The 23,120-nt window shown below is 41.7% G+C and overlaps 1 pseudogene across 1 annotated transcript; it reads right to left on the bottom strand.

Annotated features, from left to right (window-relative positions):
* Positions 1 to 1,408: 1,408 nt before the first annotated feature.
* On the bottom strand, positions 1,409 to 22,991 carry LOC148136458 (Ig heavy chain C region, secreted form-like; annotated as a pseudogene). Its single transcript, XR_015754422.1, has 7 exons — positions 22,875 to 22,991; positions 22,437 to 22,760; positions 22,005 to 22,040; positions 4,044 to 4,343; positions 2,955 to 3,303; positions 2,311 to 2,619; positions 1,409 to 1,860 (listed from the first exon to the last, which is right to left on the bottom strand). The product of XR_015754422.1 is annotated as an Ig heavy chain C region, secreted form-like (transcript).
* Positions 22,992 to 23,120: the final 129 nt, after the last annotated feature.

Here is a 23,120-nt window from a genome sequence, read left to right as displayed (position 1 = left end):
CAACAAGGTGTTAGATGGGCAATTAGCTCTCCATGACTTTCTCTCTCCACGGCAGTTGCCGTCTGACCAATTTTCAGAATGTTTACATTTTATACATCCCAACATCAGATCATCTCATTGGTTCAATGTTAGTAATGTAACACATTCAAACTGCACTGTCTTTTAGCATCCTGGGGCATAATTAATACTGATTGGCTTAATTTGAATTGTTGTCAAAACAGCAAAGAAAAACCCCTCAGGTATCCATTTCACAGCCAAACATTACATATTTTCAATTTTCTAGTAAACTCTGGGACTATCCTCCAGTCATGTACACAGGGGCTTGTAATCTCTCAGTTCAGAGGTGAATTCTCTCTGTCTCTCTCTCTCTCTCTTAAAGGTACAGTACAAATCAACTTCAAAACAACATGGATGTATTCCTTTCTGAGTGTTTGTGTTAAATGTGACTGCATCTCTGTCTGTTTCTGTGCTTGCATCATAGGGTGTCTATTTTCATAATTGTTAAAGTTTTAATCGAATGATAACAATTGAGTCTGATTACATTGAATAGAAATATCTGCAAGTTTTCTGTCTGTGAAACAAAATGACTTCAGCTGATCGAATATCAGGTTTGATCCCAAATGCTCCAGCAAACTGAGACAAATCTCTAGAAGACAAACTGGCATGACCAATCACCAGTTCAGAATTGGATTATGAGGAATCAAGTTTGGAAGATAATGAACCGGAATAAACGTGTCTAACATTCTTGAAAAGTATCATGTTTCATCGCAAAATATACATTTACAACATTGTCACAGAAATTTTAAATCACGGAGTGTAAGCAGGAAGCTGACTGTTCCCCTTAGTCACTAGTTCCCATTACACAGGGTCACTCCCTTGAAAACTCTACGGGGGGAATAAGAGTTTCAACCACATCTATTTCTAACTCATTCTCTGGTGCGAGATCCCTGCTCGTTTCCCTGAAATGAAAGTTAGATTCGAGCTCCGTGATTGGTGCCCAGAGCTTTCCTTTCCAATTGCTGTGTCATAAATAAAAAAGATTTTGCGAGAAGTTTTTTTTAAACATGTTCCCGATTGGTACAATGTGGCATTTAAAGCTGACATGAATTGTGCAGGAATGGACAACTCAGGAATCAGGAACACGGAATCAAAATGCATGATTTTCTTCTGTCAAGACAATAGCATTGTCAGATATAGTTTCAGTGGGATTAAGCATAGAAAAAGGTACGTTGTGGAATTCTGCACTGAGTGAGCTTCACTCTGTCCCTGAACGAGGGTATATCTGAGCTGGGAGCGTTAACTGCACAAGACCCTCGTCTTAGACCTGTTAATAACTGACTTTAACTGGACGGATGGAATATTGATCAGTGTGGGAAATTAATTAAACGATTGTGTATTTAAAACACAATTGGAGAAAAAAAAAACCTTTATTATTTTTATTGAATTATTAAAGGTAACCTTTAGATTTTCATTGACATGAATTAATGGTGTCCATCAGTGCAAGTGAAATGTTTACAAAACTCGGTTTACCGCTGGATTTATCAACTGTTCTGTTGATGGTCTTCAGTGGAATCGCTTCATGTCCCACCACACAGGAGTAAGAAGCGCCGCTGGCCCACTCCTCCACTGTGATCGATAACAGGCTGTACATGAAGAAGGAAGTGTTGTCATTCTCTGCCATCACCTTGGTGTTCCTGTAGTTACTGGGATTCACCGGCTTGTTGTTGGTGGTCCATTTGATGAAAACTTCTCTGGGAAAGAAACCTCTCACCAAACAGGTGAGTGAGACGACCGTTTGCTCGGAGATTTCTTCTGAAGTGGGTAGGAGAACGGACACTGATGGCTCCAGAAGATTAGTCACTGCAGAATAATTGCAACAAATGCAACTGAATTTTTAAGAAGTCCTGACACAATTCGGCATGGATTGATATTTCACGACATGTTTAAATGTTCAATTTTATTTTCTAAGGATACAGAATGGTATCCAATTTATTAAACAAAAAAGATTTTAAAAAGATTGTTAGTAAGTTTTTTTTCTTGATTCCAGCCCAGAATTTGGAAATTCTGTCTATTTGTCAATGCTGATGTTTAGGTCAAAACCAGGTTTCTCCACGCCTTATTTGACTCCATCATAATATAATCTCCTTTAATCCATCTTTTATCTAAAACCAGCTACTTAGGTATCAAATGGTCCCAACAGTGTTGGCTCATTCCCAATAAAAGCATGTTATTGATGTAACCAGACCTAAATAGCACATGCATTTGAAACAAATACAGTAACTTATTTTGTGTTTTAACTTCACTGCTCACCTTTCTCCTTGCAAATGGAATCTCTCGCAGGTGTTGGTAGATGCTGATGGTTCACTGAGCAATCGAAATGGTCTCCACTCAGCCAGGCTTGAGTCGAGATAACTAATGTGCTGGTCACGCTGTCAGCAGCATCTCCGGGCTTGTCAGCAATCTCAGATTTCACAGTTTCCTCTCCTCGCATCCACGTTACCAGGATTCCAGAGCCAAGCTTGGACACAACACAGGTTAAGGTGACCGTTGCGTCCAGTAAGACCTGTTCTATTGGCGGAGGTAGGATTTTAACTGTGTAATCCAGGCAATCGCAAATTCCTATGAAGCAGAAAGCAAAATAATCGAAAAGTTCCTCTTCCAAGATCTGTTTTACCCGTCTTCAGGCAAATCTCCTTCCAGGTGGCAAAGTCCAACTTTTGCTGAGGCTGAAAATGTACCTACTATTGTTTATATATTTTGATTGTGAAAACATTCATGATAACCTAAAACATGCCCTGCGTTGTAATTATTTCAAACGAACATTTGCTGATCTGCAAAATATTGAATAATGAGCAATAGTAAAGGAACACTTACATCAAAAGGAAACAGATACGGCATGATGAGAAACTAGCAGCTGCCTTGTGCTATTTACTTAGCTGAATAATTATATATACCTGATTCACATTCCAGTGCAGAGTGATTTGGAGCTTTCTGGGGTGCGTTTATGCTTCGATTTTGAGTGAGCCCTTGATGAGTAACCTGACAGGTATAGACGGCGCTGTGAAACCACTCAACAGCAGAGATGTTCAGCCAACTGGTCGCTGAGAATTTGCCATATGCTTCACACACGGGAGAGGTGAAGAAGCTAGAGTCCATGGGGAACCCATTTTTCTACCAACTAACGGAGATTGACTTCGGATGGAAACCGATGATTGAACAGAGGACAGTTGCATACTTGCTGCTTGCGATCTTCCCTGGAGCTGACAGTCAGGAGGAGAGTTGGAGGGGCGTCTTCTGATGGACCTTAAGGAAGCATACTGTATAAATTACCTGTCGAATCTGATACCAAATGCCATGGTTTGTTGGATACTTGCCTTTATTAGCTGAGGCACAGAGTTTAGGAGTAGGGAGGTGAAACTGGAATGTACTAAAACTTTGGTTCGACCACAGAAAATGCACTGTATACAGTTGTGGAGCCCACGTAAGAGGAGGGATGTGAATACAATGCAGAGGACCGAGAGAAGGATGACGAGGATGTTACCCGGGATGCAAAGTTGTAGTTTTGAAAGGATGAAATGAGATTGGCTGGACTGAATTTGTTTTCCTGGGAGCAGAGGAGAAGAAGCGGGGACATGATGGAGATGTGTGGAATAATGAGGGCATGGACGGGGAGAGAGGAAGAAACATTTCCACTTGTTGGTAGAGGCAACGTCGAAGGGGTTTAAGGATGATTAGAGAGGATGGCAGCAGAAAAATATAACTCAGGTGGTGGTGGGAATCTGGATCACTCTCTGTAAGGCTTGGAGAGATGACACCCTCATAATATTGAATTAGTATTGAACCACAGTGTGAAGTTATGCAAGGCAATGGATAAAATGCTCGGAGATTGCACAGAATAATTTGGTTTTGATAGGCATCGATTCAAAAAGCCGAATGGTTTATGTTCCCTGTGGTAGCCCTCTCTGACTCTGTGGGAAGTGATATAAATAATGCACCATGTTAATCTCAACTATTCTGTTAATCTCAGTCCCTCCAACACTTACATGGCATTGCAATGCTCTTGTTGGACTTGCTGTGCTGAACCTCACAGTAGATTTTGCTGCAATTCATCTCTGACTCGGTCAGGGTTAACTGGCTGCTCAGGGTGTAAGTTTCCTTCTTGCCCCTCACTGATGGGTAAGTCTTCAATCCAGCTGTGAGCTTCTCTCCGTCTTTCTTCCAGGTCACTCTGGTGACGTCTGGAATGTAATCCATCGCCAAACAGCCAAAAGTAATGGAGCGATCCGTGTCGCCTTGTTGACAGGATGAGACCAGGCCATAAAGTGTGGGGGCAGATGGCATCGCTAGGTAAAAGAAAAATAGGAGATTTAACAAGTTAGACTCTGTGTATAGAACAGTGTCAGTCACGAAACTGTGTTCACAGCTGTGAGACTGTTCCAACGTGTTCCAGTTAAAAGTTCCAGCGGAATTTTAGACTATTTTTGTTGTGGTTGTTTTGTTGACTATGATGTGGTGGTACCTTCATCAGAAACACGCCCTTCCATCTTGACTATTTATATATTACTGCATGAAGAAATAAGAACACTGCGATACCATCATCATTAACTGTTCCAAAATTTTACAAAACATTGCACAAAAAAAATTGTCTCGTCCTTTATATCAGTTTTCTTCTCAAAGTGCTTAATTGAAATTAAATGTTTCCAAATCATACTACCTCAGATTCAAAACATCTCCAAAAACATACATCGTGACTAAAGTTCAATAGTAATTCTGCAATCTGTCGTTACCCAATTACAATATAACCAACCATGAAATTTGATTGTATTAAAGTCTACAGTGGCTTTCAGCATTTCTGGGTTTTGAGACACAGCGTGAATCTGTTTCAATCTAATTCCAATCCGAAATAAAAGAAAACGGATGTCAATCCAGCAAGTCTGCTTATCCTGGAAGGTATTAAACTGCTTGAAAGTTATTAAATCGACACTCATCCAGGCAAGTGAATAGCATGCAGTCACAACCCACAAACCTTGCAGACTGTGGCCAGGCGTAAGTGGACACGACGTGAGTTACTTTGCTGCAAACTGACTGGTGTCTGACCTGCTCTTGTCGCCACAATATTTAAAAGCAGACTCCAGTTCACTTTATGTCAATAATAATCCACAGCATTTTCAGGATGTCGGATTCACAAATGGTATTAACATAGATTCATAGAGTCATAAAGACGTACAGCATGCACCCTTCAGTCCAACCTATCCATGCCGACCAGATATCCAAACCCAATCTATTCCCATCTGCGAGCACCAGGCCCATATCCCGCCAAACCCTTCCTATTCATGTAACCATCCAAAACCCTCTTAAATGTTGCAATTGTACCAGCCTCCACCACACCCTCTAGCAGCTCATTCCATACACATACCACCCACTGCATGAAAAAGTTGCCCCTTAGTTCTCTTTTATATCTTTCCCTAAACCTATGCCCTGCCCTCTAGTTCTGGACTCACCCACCCCAGGGAAAAGACTTTGTCAATTTATACTATCCATGCCCATCATAATTTTGTAAACCTCTATAAGGTCATCCCTCACTCTCCGACGCTCCAGGGAAAACAGCCACTGCCTGTACAGCCTCCGCCTGTAACTCAAAACCTCCAAACCTGGCAACATCCTTGTAAATCTTTTCTGAACCCTTGCAAGTTTCACAACATCCTTCTGATAGGAAGAAGGCCAGAATTGCACGCAATATTTCAACAGTGGCCTAACCAATGTCTTGTACAGCCGCAACATGACCTTCCAACTCCTGTACTCAATATTCTGACAAATACAGGAAAGCATACCAAACTCCTTCTTCACTATCCTATCCACCTGCGACTCCACTTTCAAGGAGCAATGAATCTGCACTCCAACATCTCTTTGTTAAGCAACACTCCCTAGGACCTTACCATTAATTGTATAAGTCCTGCTAAGATTTGCTTTCCCAAAATGCAGCACCACGCATTTATCTGAATTAAACTCCATCTGCCACTTCTCAGCTCATTGGCCCACCTGGTCCCGATCCTGCTGTAATCTGAGGTAGCCCTCTTCGCTGTCCACTACACCTCCAATTTTGATGTCATCTGCAAACTTACTAACTGTACGTCTTATGCTCACATCCAATCATTTATGTAAATGACAAAAAGTAGAGGACCCAGAACCGTTCCTTGTGGCACTCCACTGGTCACAGGCCTCCAGTCTGAAAAACAATCCTCCACCAACACTCTCTGTCTTCTACCTTTGAGCCAAATCTGTCTCCAAATGACTAGTTCTCCCTGTATTCCATAAAATCTAACCTTGCTTAGCAGTCTCCCATGGGGAACCTTGTCGAACGCCTTTCTGAAGTCCATATAGATCACATCTACTGCTCTGCCCTCATCAATCTTCTTTGTTACTACTTCAAAAAACTCAATCAAGTTTGTGAGACGTGATTTTCCACGCACAAAGCCATGTTGACTATCCCTAATCAGGTCTTGCCTTTCCAAATACATGTACATCCTGTCCCTCAGGATTCCCTGGAACAACTTGCCCACCACTGAGGTCAGGCTCACCGGTCTATAGTTCCCTGGCTTGTCTTTACCGCCCTCCTTAAACAGTGGCACCATGTTTGCCGACCTCTAGTCTTTCGGCACCTCACCTGTGACTATCAATGATACAAGTATCTCAGCAAGGGCCCTGCAATCACTTCTCTAGCTTCCCACAGTGGTCTTGGGTACACCTGATCAGGTTCTGGGGATTTCTCCACCTTTAACCGTTTCAAGAAATCCAGCACTTCCTCCTCTGTACTCTGGACATTTTGCAAGATGTCACCATCTATTTCCCTACAGTCTATATCTTCCATATCCTTTTCCACAGTAAATACTGATGCAAAATATTCATTGAGTATCTCCCCCATTCTCTGTGTCTCATCACAAAGGTGGCCTTGCTGATCTTTGAAGGGCCCTATTCTCTCCCTAGTTACCCTTTTGTCCTTAATATATTTGTAAAACCCCTTTGGATAGCCAAAGCTATTTGATGTCCCCGTTTTTCCCTCCTGATTTCCCTCTTAAGTATGCTCCTACTTCTTTTATACTCTTCTAAGGATTCACTTGATCTCTCCTGTTTATACCTGATGTACGCTTACTTCTTTTTCTTAACCAATCCCTCAATTCCTTTAATCATCCATCATTCCCTATACCTACAAGTATTCCCTTTCACCCTGACAGAAATAAACTTTCACTGGACTTTCAATATCACTTTTTCTGAAGGCTTCCCATTTTATAGCTGTCCCTTTACCTGCGAACATCTGCCTCCAATCAGCTTTCGAATGTTCTTGCCTACTACCGTCAAAATTGGCCTTTCTCCATATTAGAAGTGACCTGTATAAGAAGGACGGATTGCACCTAAATTGGAAGGAGACAAATATACTGGCAGGGAAATTTCCTCGAACTGCTTGGGAGGATTTAAACTAACAAGGTAGGGTGTGGGACCCAGGGAGATAGTGAGGGAAGAGATCGATCTGAGACGGGTACAGCTGAGAACAGAAGTGAGTCAAACAGTCAGGGCAGGCAGGGACAAGGGAGGACAAATAAATTAAATTGCATTAATTTCAATGCAAGGGGCCTAACAGGGAAGGCAGATGAACTCAGGGCATGGTTAGGAACATGGGTTTGGGATATCATAGTTATTACAGAAACATGGCTCAGGGATGGGCAGGACTGGCAGCTTAAAGTTCCAGGATACAAATTCTAGAGGAAGGATAGAAAGGGAGACAAGAGAGGAGGGGGAGTGGCATGTTTGATAAGGGATAGCATTACAGCTGTGCTGAGGGAGGATATTCCTGGAAATACATCCAGGGATGTTATTTGGGTGGAACTGAGAAATAAGAAAGGGATGCTCACCTTATTGGGATTGTATTCTAGACCCCGGCCCACCCTCAATAGTCAGAGGGAAATTGAGAAACAAACTTGTAAGGAGATCTCAACTATCTGTAAGGATAATAGAGTAGTTATGTTAGGGGATTTTAACTTTCCAAACATAGACTGGGACTGCCATAGTGTTAAAGGTTTAGATGGAGAGGAATTTCTTAAGTGTGTACAGGCTATTTTCTGATTCAGTATGTGGATGTACCTACTAGAGAAGGTGCTAAACTTGACGTACTCTTGGGAAATAAGGCAGGGCAGGTGACTGAGGTGTCAGTGGGAGAGCACTTTGAAGCCAGCAACCATAATTCTATTCATTTTAAAATAGTGATGGAAAAGGATAGGCCAGATCTAACATAAAACATCAATATAAATATTTAAGGTCACTGTTCCTCGAGATGGAAAATACCAGGCACCTATGTTGAGAAGTTAAAAAAAATAAGGACTGCAGATGCTGGAAACTAGTGTCTAGATTAGATTGGTACTGGAAAAGCACAGCAGATCAGGCAGCATCTGAGGAGCAGGAAAATCAACATTTTGGGCAAAAGCCCTTCATCAAGAATAGAAGAATATTGCTGATGAAGGGCTTTTGCCCAAAAAGTCGATTTTCCTGCTCCTTGGGTGCTACCTGACTTGCTGTGCTTTTCCAGCACCACTCTAATCTAGACCTGTGTTGAGAAGGCAAAGAGAGTGGTGCTGGAAAAGCACAGCCTGTCAGGCAACATCCGAGGAGCAGTGGAATCGATGTTTTGGGCAAAAGCCCTTCATCAGTGCTGTTCCATGGATGCTGCCTAACCAGCTGTGCTTTTCCAGCTGCACATTCTTCGACTCTGATGTCCAGCAACTGAAGTCCTCAATTTATTCCCGCATCTGTTGAGAAGCTTCCTTCTCACTTCGCAATGCAAGGCAGGTGTCTCTCGATGGGATGATGGTCGCTGCAGCATCAGAGATAGGAGCTGATCATCGAGACCAGAAAAAGATCTGTCTCGCCTGATTGAAGGTGAAACTTCCAACTGGCAATTAAAGAACAAAGAACAAAGACAATTACAGCACAGGAATAGGCCCTCCAAGTTTATGATGACCCAGATCCTCTATCCAAACCTGTTGCCTATTTTCTAAGGATCTGTGTCCCTCTGCCCCATGCCCATTCGTATATCTGTCTATAAATATCTTCAATAAAGCTATCATGCCCACCTCTACCAACACGCTCCAGGCACCCACCACCCTCTGGACAAATTACTTACCACTTATATCTCCCGTAAACTTCTCCCCTCTCACTTTGAACTCGTGACTGGAGTAACTGAGTTCCCCACTCTCTGAAAAAGCTTCATGCTATCCACTCTATCTATACCTCTCACGGTTTTGTAGACCTCAAACAGGTTTTCCCTCACCCTCCATCTTTCTAACAAAAGTAATCCTAATCTACTCAACCTCTCTTCATAGCTAGCACCCTCCCTACCAGGCAACATCGTGATGAATATCCTCTGTATCCTCTCCAAATCATCCTTATCCTTTTGGCAATATGGCGACCAGAATTGGACGCAATATTCCAAATGTGACCAAACCAAAGTCCTACACAACTGTAACATGACCTGCCAACTCTTGTGCTCAATATTCCATTCAATGACAGAAAGCATGCCGTATGCCTCCTTGAGAACTCTACTGACCTGCGTTGCCACAATGTACCTGAACATCCAAATCTCTCTGTACATCAATTTTCACGGGGGTTTTCCATTTAACGTATAGTTCCCTCTTGAAATAGACCTTCCAAAATGTATCATCTCACATTTGCCTGGATTGAACGCCATCTTTCATTTCCCTGCCCAACTCTCAAATCCATATTCTGCTGCATTCTCTGACAGTCTGCTTCACAATTCGCTACTCCACCAATCTTAGTGTCATCTACAAACTTTCTAAACAGACCATGTATACCTTCCTCCAGATCATTTATGTATATTACAAAAAATCCAAATTTTGGAGGTCTTTGAAAACGTGACTGCCTCCTTTAAGCATTCAGAGACTTTGGAGTATTATGGCTGACTGAGTTGGCCATTTCCCCAAGTATGGTTCGAGATATTAACATTTTAACTTCAATAACTATCAAATTAACACCCAGTTTATTGCAAAGAATTAATCTCATACTAAACACCATTCGATCACTGTCATGTTCTGAACTTCCATCCACATTGACAACCTCGAATCTGCCCTGCATGAACGTCCGTGGTACAGCTGTCACTAACTGGACATGCCACCATAGTTTTCACACACCCCCTGACAGGATCCAACTCTTCCAGACATATTCCCAGCCCTTAGTCATCTACCTGTCATCTTACCCAAAGAAACCTGTGCACATTGCAACCTACCTCCCTATCCCACCTGCCCTTACTGCCTGTCATTTCACCAACTTCTGATTATTGCATTTTGACATCATGTCCACCTACCACTTCATGACCACTTCACTACCACTGACCCAACCTGGCGCCCTGTTTACTATCAACTAACTAGCCTTGCAACTGATCCATCTGTTGCATTTACACTCAAACTACCAGTGATCCCACCAAGCACCACGCTTCCAAACTAACACGTCACAGCCTATCAGCTCACATTGCATCACATTATCACCCTCTCCCGTTACCAAATCTCCACCTTCTGACCTTAGTAAACTTATTTTGAACTTCGAGCCTGCTTCAACATTGAGCCATAGAGTCACACAGAACGGAAAGTGACTCTTCACCCGAACTTGTCCTTGCCAAACAAGGCTCCCAAACTCAACTAGTTTGCCTACATTTGGTCCATATCCCGCTGACCTTTTCTTATTCACATTCTTGCCGAAATGTCTTTTAAATTTATAAATGTACCTGCATCTGCCACTTGCGCTAGCAAAAATTCTATTAAGGCAGCATCCTTTCTGTGAAAAATGCTGCTCCTCAAGTCTGTTTTAAATCTGATCTTAAACCATGCTTTCTAATTTTGAACCGCCCTACCAGTTGAAAAATACCTCTAATATTCAATTTATTTATGCACCTCAGAATTTTCTTAAACTCAGTCACCCCTCAGCGTCATACGCTCTCTAAAAACAAATTCTGAGCCTATCCAACCTCTCTTCATAACTCAAACCCTCCAGTCCCAGTAACATCCTTGCAAAACATTTCTGCACCCTTTAAAATTTAATAATATCCTTCCCATAAGAGTATGATCATGACTAAATGCTATACTCCAAAAGTGACCTCACCAATATCTCATGAAGGCAATGAAGGCAAGCGTGCAAAACACCTTCTTCAACACTCTGTCTGTCTGTGACACTTTTTTCAGGGAACGAGGTACCTGAAGCCTAGGCTGTCTGTTCAACAGCACTCCTACAGCTCTACCATTAACTGTGTCATCCTGTTCTGGTTTGTCAGACCAAAATGCAATACCTCACATTCATTTAAATTAAACACTATCAGCCATTCCTTAACTCATTGGCTCAGTTGATCAAGATCGCATTGTACTCTTAGATAACCTTCTTCACTGTCCACTACTCCATTAATTTTGATGTCATCTGGAAACTTAATAACCATGCTTCAATGCTTTCACAGCTTATCATCTAGCAGAGAACCCCACTGATGCTTTCTCCACCGACCCTGACATAAAGTAACAGCTTGCTTTAAAGATTTAATGTCTTGACCTCAAGTACTTTCTGTGGCAGAGAATTTCAGAGGATCATCACTCTCTAGTTGAATATTAAACAATGGGGTTAAATGTTATTAAGCATTATAAAGGTTGTTGAGCAGAAATATTTATGACAATTTCATAAATGGAACAGCAATAGGTAGAGGTGGAGAGGCTTCCAGTATCATCTAACTTTTATGTTCCTTCAACAGCATATCCCAAAACGTTGAGCTATGAGGACAATGGCAGTACAAGCATTGAAGAATTTCACCTGAATGTTTCTCTTCAAACTACACTCGAACCTAAGTTGCCCGTATTCACTGTCTCTGTCCTGTTTCTCGATTATAAGCTGATGAGTATTAGGTTCTCAGGGAGAAGAAAGAATTCAGACACTTTCATGCTTATCCAGAGGTGCAAATACTCACTTGAAGACTCAAAAACTAATTTAAAAACTCATAGCATGTCCACACACCGATGATGTTCCAAAATGGTTTCCTTCAGTGACCTGAGGGAATGTATTTATAGTCATGGAGTCATAGAGTCAAGCAGATCATCAGTCCAACTGGTCCATGCCATATTGTTTCCACAATAAACTAATACCAACACTCTACGTATGACCATATCCCAACAAATCTTCCCTATTCATGTATTACCCAAATGTCTTTTAAACGTGGTAACAATACCTGCAATCCATCACTTCCTCTGGCACTTCATTCCACATTTAACCACCTTCTGTGTAAAAAAAAAAGTTGCCTTCATCTCCATTTTCGGTCTTTCTCCTTTCATCTTAAAAATATTCCCCCAGTTTTGAACTCCCCCTCCTGAGGAAACAAAATCTTTGCTATTCACCGTATTGTTATGAAATTGAAAGAGATTTTGTTCACTTTCAGACAAAAAGTGTTTTCCACATTTTCAAAGTAAGTTTAAAGTGCAGTACAGCTGCAGAACAGAACAGCTAAAAGATTATCTGTTCCAAAAAAGATGCAGCAAATGCTGTTAAATGGGCGCCCGAGTTTCTGTTGCTGTTTTGGTACCAATTCAAATTTAATCAATAAGTTTAAATTATTTAGACGAAAGTGAGGACCGCAGATTCTGGAGATCATAGTCGAGAGTGTGGTGCTAGAAAAGCACAGTAGGTCAGGCAACATCCGAGAAGCAGACGAATCGACATTCAGGCACAAGCCCTTCATCAGGAATCCATCCCTGTGGAAGGGGCTTATGCCCGAACTGTCAATTCTCCTGCTTCTCAGATGCTGGCTGACTTGCTGTGCCTTTCCAGCATGACATTCTCGGCACTAGTTTAAATTCTGCCCAGGATACTGAAATACAATTGTGTTTGAATTTATTATATTGACAGCATCAGACCATCGAGAAGGTATGATATTGGGGCGTATTAAACCAAGGCATTTTAGAAATTGTTCAGAGCAACTGCCACTGAACAGCAGAGCAACTGCCGGCGAGCCGGAGAGCGAACTATGCATCTAACAGCTTGCTTTCAAATTTCTCAAAGGAATAAGAACACCCTCTTTATCAAAAGGCTTCTTTTCCTGCAACAGCAGTAAAAATGTAAGAAGATGAGCCAGGAAGATCAATAGGTGGAAGACTGAAGATAGCGGACAAGACAGAAACTGTGTGGACTTCAGATTAATTGAATGTAATATTTAATAATTCTGCTGTTGGAGCAGCATTGTTATAGACGTGGGGTCAGTTAATAATTAGTTAAGAAAAAGGGGGTTTGGATTTGTTAATAGTTTTGTTTAGTGCTCTGTTCGAAAATAATAGGCTATTTTCCTCCAAATAATGGAAATTAGAAGTTCTCTTTCATTCACTCACATTTTTAAAAAAATACGAGGTGTGGAGAGTTTTTCTGTGTGTTTGGTTTTAATTAACAGAAGGGTTTAGCGTCGGCGTTGTAACAGTATGTCCCTCATGATTTTATTAACACTGTAGGTCGCCCCTCGATCTTCCACGCTGCAGTGTAGAAGTCCTAACCTATCCAGCCAATATTTATAACTCAAGCCCTTCAAGACAGGCAACATCCTGGCACCATTTCCTGTACCTTCTCCGTTTAATACTGTCCCAGCCGCAACAGGGCTACGAGAATTACACACATTACTCCAGAAGACGCCCCATCTGCGATCTGCACAACCTCAACATGGCAGCCCAATTCTGAGACTCAAAAGTTTGAACAATGAGTGATAAACGCATTCTTCACCAATCTCTCCATCTGTGATTTGAATTTGAAGGGATTATACCTGCATCCCTCAGTCTCTCTGTTCGTCACCACCATCCAGGGCCCTGCTATGAAGTGAATAATTCCTGCCCTTGTTTGTTTTGCCAAAAAGTAATACCTCACATTTAAACAAAGTAAACTCCATCTATCATTTCTTAAGCCATTGACCCAATAGATAGTAACTTTCTTCACTGTCCACTATGTCATTAAGTTTGGTGTCATCTGAAAACTTACTGACTGGGTCTCCTATATTCTCATCCAAATCATTTAGGCACATTACAAACAATTAATGGGAATGAACGTTTCCTCACTGTTTAACCCCACTGATTTGGAATAACAAAATATAATGTCAAATTAAAGGAATCTGATAAATTTGATCGTGGTGCTACAATTTGAACTTGTCAGATATTTAAAATTCATTCTGTTTATCAATTAATTACAGCCTCTTTAGGTCACTTTAAATATTTCACAGGATTATCTTTCAGAACCAGCCAATGTGCCTCCCTCTGTTATTTGCAGATCAATTATGACATCTGGGATCGATCCTATTTTTCCATTAATCAAGTGTTAAAGGGCACAAGACCGAAGTCAAGCACATGGAGTTAGGTCAAATCAAGCATGATCTAATTAAATTGCGGAACAGCTCAAGGCGCTTTGTGCCTCACTGCTGTGCCTACCTTCCGATCGTTGGGTCACAGTTTCGGCTTTCACTGACGCTAAACAATGTTTTAATAAAATATATGAACGACGTAAAGGTTGTTTTTTTTTTAATCCTGCTTATTATTTGGAATGGGAGCATCGACATTCTACATTTAATTGGTCAAAATAAAGGCCACTGATTTAGACCAATGGCTGCACTCTGGAGAATTATTGTTACTCCTTGATACAGTTAGTTCTGAAACTACGGCTGAATATCAGTTCACTCACATGTCAAGCTTATCGAAAACAGAAATATTTGAGCAATAATTAAAATGCATTTTTCTGATGAAAATTATTAACAATCTCTGCTTTTCCAATTGAAAATGGAAACGCAAACTTCGGATGATGGAAATCTGAAATAAAAGCACAAATTGCAGGAAAAACTCAGCAGGTCTGGCAGCACCTGTGGAGAGAAAGCAAAGTTAACATTTCAAATTCAGTGACGGTTATTTCACAAACTATTTCCATATTTTCTCGAACCAGAAACTGCACCCAAAATAAAGCACGAATGAAATATATAGCACAATTCCCTTTGCCCCGCTCAATCAAAATCTCCCAAGCCTGATATATTATTTCTCAGAACCGATTTCCAAATTCCTGCAGTCTATGACTCTACGATCTATGAGAACTCACACCCAGTGTGTAAGATGCTGATGAAGCTTGTTCGATTACTGTTGGCAAAGTATTTTCAGGAATGCTACTGCATGAGCTGAGATGTAAATTAAGTACCCACTGCAAAGCTATGATCATCTGCTGCTGGGGTTTGAATATTTACACCCCACTGAACAGTCAAATTCTACTGAACGAGTACAGCATTGGTTAGAGAGAAAATACGCATTCTCGACATTCTGTCATCAATTGTGCTGAGGAATCAATTTATTTTGGATTTGATATAAATATACATTTATTGATGCGAGTCAGATTTGTCCCTTACTAATCCACCTACGCTACGCAACCCTGAGCACTATGTACAATTTAGTATGACCTAACCTGCACATTTTTGGATTGTTGGAGGAAACCGAAACACTCATGCAGACACGGGGAAACCATGCAAACAGTCGCCCGAGGCTGAAATTGAATAGGATTCGTGGTGCTGTGAGGCAACAGTACTAACCACCGAGATGCCGTGTCACCCCAGGACAAACGAAACGAATGCAGACACGACCAATAGAACAGTGCTGATCCTAACCTGTTCATCCTGTCACTACAAATGTAGATTCACTGGAATTTAACATTTACCACAGCATCTGGGCGGCACGGTGGCACAGTGGGCGGCACGGTGGCACAGTGGGCGGCACGGTGGCACAGTGGTTAGCACTGCTGCCTCACACTGCCAGAGACCCGGGTTCAATTCCCGACTCAGGCGACTGACTGTGTGGAGTTTGCACATTCTCCCCGTGTCTGCGTGGGTTTCCTCCGGGTGCTCCGGTTTCCTCCCACAGTCACAAAGATGTGCGGGTCAGGTGAATTGGCAATGCTAAATTGCCCGTAGTGTTAGTTTAAAGGGGTCAATGTAGGGTTATGGGTGGGTTGCGCTTCGGCGGGTCGGTGAGGACTTGTTGGGCCGAAGGGCCTGTTTCCACACTGTAATGTAATCTCATCTAATCATCTATCCAGAGAGCATGCATTAACGTGAATGAGAATGTTTTCACAATAAACATTCATTGTTGTAGTAAACTTAATGTCTCATTATAATTAACACAATCATGGAGGTCAGAAATTTCACTAATATAAACACAGCTCACTAAGAAATATATTATTCTCTGGATTAATTTTACATATTCTTAAAACATTTCTTAAATTTTGACGATTTTGCACATACTGTAGAAAACAGTGCAAAAATATTGCATTCCACTGTGTAAACGCATTTATGTTGTATAAATCATAAGAAATGTTTACAGTCAGGTTTGGTTTGCTATTGCGAATTAATTTTGTTATTAATCACTTTAGAGTGAAGAATAATTTTTTAAAATGCATGGATTGAAAACTATTGCTTGATTTAATTAATGTCTAAATACATGGTCATTGCACTTAACCAATCTGAGAAGTAGCCTTCAGATTGCAATATTTTAGCATTCAGTCAAATGCAATAATTAAAATAATATTAGTCTATTTTAATCGTTTAAAATAAACAGCCTTTTCTCTTGTCGTTTAGTTAGTGTCATCTGCAAAATATTAAATGGCGTAAGTCTGAATACAGAGTATATCACAATATAATATATTCTCTGCATTCCCAGCAACTATTCTCATGATGAGATCACGACAGGATTATTATAATTAATTTGACAGCGAACCTTTGGTCACCTAATGTACTATATCAGTTCCATTCTAACGAAAGACTCCAGAATTGATATGTTGTTGTAAAATGGAACTCTCTATACTTAAGAAAATGTCAAGAGCCGTGTCGACAAAATCACCTAATTAAAGTTTTATTCCCGGAAATCAAGTTAATCAGGAATATAATACTTAATTAACTCAAGTTACTTGCAAAACTGATCTGTTCTTCATGGAAACATTTCGGGCAAAATTGCGAAATGGTTCCTATCAATGATCTTTTCCAGCCTGAAGTATTACAGATAGTGTTCAACGGAATTGAAAGGTGATCGTTGATTAATGATTCATCAAAATGGCATTTTGTTCGATATCAAGAACTATTAGAACTATTAGAACATTCTACTTTTGAAATTCTATTGATGTTTCTCTGTTATTGGTAAATGCTTCATGTCAGATCTTGTGATTGGAGTAGGTAGTTGAGTTCTGAATTAGAAATGTAAACCAATGTTAATGTTTGCAACATTAATCCAAAATTGCTACTTATTATTAATCAAAGTGTCATAAGGTATTTTCTTCCCTTAATTTCCAAACCCTTTGTAACCTGCGTTTTTCCTCATATTGGGCTTCAAAACATTTCAGCTCACATGATGACTGCACTCAATGGGGAAACTGGAGCAGTTCACTGACATCATCAATATTCCCAAATAACTCCGCTGGACTCGAACCTGGTGTTGTGTGAGTTTCAACTTTGACCATTAACGTAAATAATGCACAAACAAATATAATAATCTTCTCAACAGAACAAATATTACCAAATGATAATACTGAGATTCAATGATGAGTTTGCAGCAGAACTGACTCTGCAAACTCTTTCAACAGAACCAAAACGGCATCATTGCAAACGGATGGCACAGTGTTTCAGTGGTTAGTACTGTTGTTTAACAGCACTGCAGTCCTAGGTTCGGTTCCAGCATCGGATGACTGTCTCTGTGGAGATTACGCATTTTCCCCGTGTCTGCGTGGATTTCCTCCCACAGTCCAAAAATGTGCAGGTTTAGTGAATTGGCCATGCTAACTTGCCCATAGCGTTAGGTGCATTAGTCGGAGGGAAAGATCTTATCTATTTATCCTATCCATGTGCATTGAGAGATATTTGTTGATTAATGCGCTCATGTCAAATCAAAATTAGTTCAATGATAAATGGTACCACACAATCCCGTAATTTATAATACTTTTAGTCTTAATTGTGAAATCTTATCTAATGGTCAGTAAGACATTTTAGTCACAAATATATTTTTGAATGAGGTTAGTTAAAGCAGAATTTGTGTAGTCGATGTTTAAAACTGAATTCTTTTTAAGTAAATCCAATAATGTTTTTTTTTCTTCATTTCTCAACCTCCCACTTTTCTGTCTTATGTCTTCTGTCTTCAGGAAATTACAAACTGGTCTAATGTCGCCACTTTAGTTTAATAAATACAGAAACAACGTACAAAAACCAAAGAACTTCACAAATATTACTGATTAAAAGTGGTCCAGACAGACAATCTCTTCAGCAGAAAAATACCATAGACTGAAAGCATGAAACCCCTTGAAAATAAAGTTCGATTCTACAAAGTGAGTCAGAATCCAATTAACTCAACTCAACACAATGAAGCAAAACAAAATCGGAATTTAATCAATTCAAATCAACATAATGAAACCCAGCGCTGCAAGAAAGTTCAATCTAGAATGTAACGAATCTAGCTGATCTACTGTGTCCGTTGCACCCGATGTGGTCTCCTCTGCATCGGGGAGACAGGACACCAACTCACTGATCCTTTCAGAGAACGACTCTGGGACATGCACTAGCCAACCCCACTGCCCCGTGGCTGAACATTTTAACACCCCTCCCACTCCCCCACGGGAATGCAGGTCCTGGCCTCATCGCCAAACCCTAACCACCCGACGCCTGCAGGATGAACGTCTCATCTTGGGACCATCGAAACCACATGGGATCAATATGGATTTCAATGGTTTCTTCATTTCCGCTCCCCCTTACCTTATCCCAGATCCAACCTTCCAAATCAGCACGGCCCTATTGAACATTCCTACCTGTCCCTGGCACTGTGAGGCAGTCACAATGCCGTTCCAGTTGTTAAATTTGTTAATCTACCTGTTTAAGAGACTTTTAGTTTTTCAAGTAATCCAGCCATACAGTTTGCTTAACTGATTTTTTTAAAAATCACCGAGCAACTGAGTCCGTCGCAGCCTTGTTCAATTCTTAATTGCAGGGTGTAATCACTTTTCAGAAAGATCATTTCAAGGAATCAAGCGAGCTAAACGGGGTCATGAAATAGCTTTAGCAAGCAGAATTAAGGAAAATCCCAAACATTTTATTCTTATATAAGAAGCAGGCGGGTAACCAGAGAAAGGATTGGTCAACTAAAAGATAAGGAAGGAAGGCTGTGTGCAGAACCTGAGAGAATGGGTGAGATTCTGAATGATTACTTTGCATCAGTTTTCACTGAGGAAAGGAACATAATGTATCATGAGATTAGAGACAGAAGTTTGATTAGTCTGGATCACGTTGGCCATAAGTAGGGAAGATATGTTGGGTATGCTAGAGGTTATTAAAGTGGACAAATCCCCAGGACCGGATGGGATCTATCCCAGGTTGCTGAGGGAGGCGAGAGAGGAAATAACTGCTGCCCTGACAGATATCTTTGTGGCACCCTTAAATACAGGTGAGGTGCCGGAGGACTGGAAGGTTGCTTATGTCGTTCCCCTGTACAAGAAGGGTAGTAGGGATATTCCAGGTAACTATAGGCCAGTAAGCCTGATGTCGGTTGTGGGGAAGTTGCACGAGAGGGTACTGAGAGATAGGATCTATTTATATTTAGAAAAGAATGAGCTTATCAGTGATAGGCAACATGGTTTTGTGCAGGGGAGATCGTGCCTTACCAACTTAATAGATTCTTCGAGGAAGTGACCAAGTTGCTAGACGAAAGAAGGGCTTTTGATGTCATATACATGGACTTCAGTAAGGTGTTTGATAAGGTTCCCCATTGTAGACTAATGGAGAAAGTGAAGTCACATGGTGTGCAGGACGTTTTAGCTAGGTGGATGAAGAACTAGTTGAGCAACAGGAGACAGAGTGTAGTAGTTGAAGGGAGTTTCTCGAAATGGAGAAAGGTGACCAGTGGTGTTCCACAGAAGTCAGTATTGGGGCCACTGTTGTTTGTAATATACATAAATGATCTAGAAGAGGACAGTGTTCGTATGAACAGCAAGTTTGCTGATGACACAAAGATTGGTGGAGTGGCAGAAAGCATATGGGACTGTCAGAGAATACAGGAGGATATAGATGAGAGTTAGGTGGAAAAGTAACAGATGGCTTTCAATCCAGATAAATGTGAGATGATGCATTTAGGCAAGTCTAATTCTAGAGCTCATTATACAATGACTGGAACAGCCTTGGGAAAAGTTGATGGGAAGAGAGATGAGGGAGTGCAGGTCCATTGTACCCTGACGGTTGCTGCACAGGTGGATAGAGTGGTCAAGAAGGCATATAGTATGCTTGCCTTCATTGATTGGGGTATTGAGTATAAGAGCTGGAAGGTCATGTTCAAATTGTACAAGACATTGGTTCGCCCGCATGTAGAATGCTCTGTACAGTTCTGATCGCCACATTACCAAAAGAATGTGGACGCTTTGGAGAGGGTGCAGAGAAGGTTTACGAGGACGTTGCCTGGTATGGAAGGTGCTAGCTATGCAGAGAGGTTCCGTAGATTAACTTTATTTTCACTAGAAAAAAGGAGATTGAGGGGTACCTGATTGAGGTTTACAAGATCATGAAGGGTATAGACAGAATGGATTTATTCCCAGGGTAAAGGATTCAGTAACGAGAGGTCATGATTTCAAGGTGAGAGGTGGAAAGTTTAAGGGGGTTACATGAGGCAAGTACTTCACACAGAGGGTGGTGGGCGTTTGGAACGTGTTGTCAGCAGAGGTGGTAGAGGCAGGCATGGTAGATTCATTTAGGATGTGTCTGGACAGATGCACGAGTAGGTGGGCAGCAGAGGGATACAAATGCTTAGAAATTGACTGAGAGGTTTAGACAGTACATTTGGATCAGCTCAGGCTGGAGCACTCCCCCCCCCCCCCCCATCCCCGGTGCTCACCTTCCACCCTACCAACCTTCGCATAAACCAAATCATCCGCTGGCATTTCCGCCACATCCAAATGGACCCCACCACTAGGGATATATATTTCCCTCCCCACCCATTTCCAACTTTCGCAAAGACAGTTCCCTTCGTGACTACCTGGTCAGGTCCACGCCCCCAACAACCCACCCTCCCGTCCTGGCACCTACCCCTGCCACCGCAGGAATTGCAAAACCTATGCCCACACCTCCTCCCTCACCTACATCCAAGGCCCCAAAGGAGCCTTCCACATCCATCAAAGTTTTACCTGCACATCCACCAATATCATTTATTGTATCCGTTGCTCCCGATGCAGTCTCCTCTACATTGGAAAGACTGGACGCCTCCTAGCACAGCGCTTTAGGGAACATCTCTGGGACACCCGCACCAATCAACCACATCACCCTATGGCCCAACATTTCAACTCCCCCTCCCCCTCAGCCGAGGACATGGAGGTCCTGGGCCTCCTTCACCACTGCTCTCTCACCACCCGACGTGGAGGAAAAATGCCTCATCTTCCACCCCGGAATGCTTCAACTCCAGGGCATCAATGTGGACTTCACCAGTTTCCTAATTTCCCCTTCACCCACCTCACCACAGCTCCAAACTTCCAGCTCAGCACTGTCCCCATGACTTGTCTTACCTGCCTATCTTACTTTCCACCTATCCACCCACCCTCCTCCCTGACCTATAACCTTCATCCCCTCCCCCACTCACCTATTGTACTCTATGCTACTATCTCACCACCCCTACCCCATGGTCCTCTCATTTATCTTTCCACCCTTCAGGCACTCTGCCTGTATTCCTGATGAAGAGATTTTGCCCGAAACGTCGATTTTACTGCTGCCCTGATCTACTGTGCTTTTCCAGCACCACTCTAATCTAAACTCAGGCTTGGAGGGCCGAAGGGCCTGTTCCTGAGTTGTAAAATTTCTTTGTTCTTTGTTCTTTGTTCTAAATCAAACAAAGCTCATTCCAGATTCTGATTTTCACCTAACTCATGAATACTCACATAAAGAGAAATTTCATGGTTCTTACCTGCAGTCACTGTCACCATGGTCCCTTGTCCCCACTAATAAAGATAGTCACAGCGTTACATTCTCTGGCTAGGTCCACACTGAAACTGGCTCTGCTTAAAACAAGCAGTAACCTGCTTTTATTCTGAATCTTGGTAACCCTGAGCAACATAAATTCACGGGAAATGTTCATCACATTCTAATTATACTAGCGATGCTGCTCACTCTTGCCAAATGATTCAAATGTTTTATATTCCACAGGGTAACACATGAACACGTCTCAAACAGGTGCATCAATAATTATCACCACTTTTATAAATCAAACTGAGATGTTTGGATAATATCACACAGAACTAACACCATTGCAGTTTTAGATGGCTTGTAAATCCAAATGTCGACCAAGTTTCAAACAATTCGGGCTAAGTGGGTTTTTGTATTGGTCATAATTGCAGTGCTACAGCCCAATTACTGTAGTATACTCCACAGTAATACATGGCGGTGTCTTCGATCTTCAGGAGCTTAATGTCCAACCCAAAGGTATTGTTTGAAATGTCTTTGAATGCAGTAAACCGATCCTTAATCGCTGGTGCATAGTTATTTTTCGATGAGCTGTAGTAGTGAAGCAGCAATTCCAGCCCCTGCCCAGGAATTTGTTGAATCCAGTACATGCTGTAGCCATCAACACTGAACCCGCTGGCTTTACAGGTCAGTCTCAGGGAGCCTCCAGGACTACCGGTCTCTGCTTCGGGCTGACTCAAAAGATCCGCCGACTGGACACCTGGGAAAAGACGACATTCAGCCAAAGTATCAGTGAAATGAAATGGTTGCTGACTTTGCTACATTCCAGAGGTAAAGTAACACTGAGACTGGGACATTGATAATAAATACTCACTGGATAATAAAGTCAGGAACAAGCTGAGAGAAATTATCAACAGCATCCTTCTGGTAACTTGAGGAAAAACATTTGCCGAGAGCTCGCTAACCAATCCAAATCCGGGACCATTGAACTCCGGTAGAGTGACCAGCTTTTAAATGCACATCAGAAGGGGCAGGCTGCCAGGTTCCACCTGCTGGTTTCCTGCTGAACGCCAAAATTGGAAACTCATCTCAACTTGCACAACCCGAACAGATTGGCTGT

This window comes from Chiloscyllium plagiosum, unplaced genomic scaffold, assembly GCF_037043375.1.
Source record: "Chiloscyllium plagiosum isolate Xiang-an unplaced genomic scaffold, Cpla_swu_hap1 HiC_scaffold_45, whole genome shotgun sequence".
Classification (NCBI taxonomy): domain Eukaryota; kingdom Metazoa; phylum Chordata; class Chondrichthyes; order Orectolobiformes; family Hemiscylliidae; genus Chiloscyllium; species Chiloscyllium plagiosum.
Note: the sequence above shows the minus strand (reverse complement) of the source record. Positions and strands in the feature narration are given on the sequence as shown.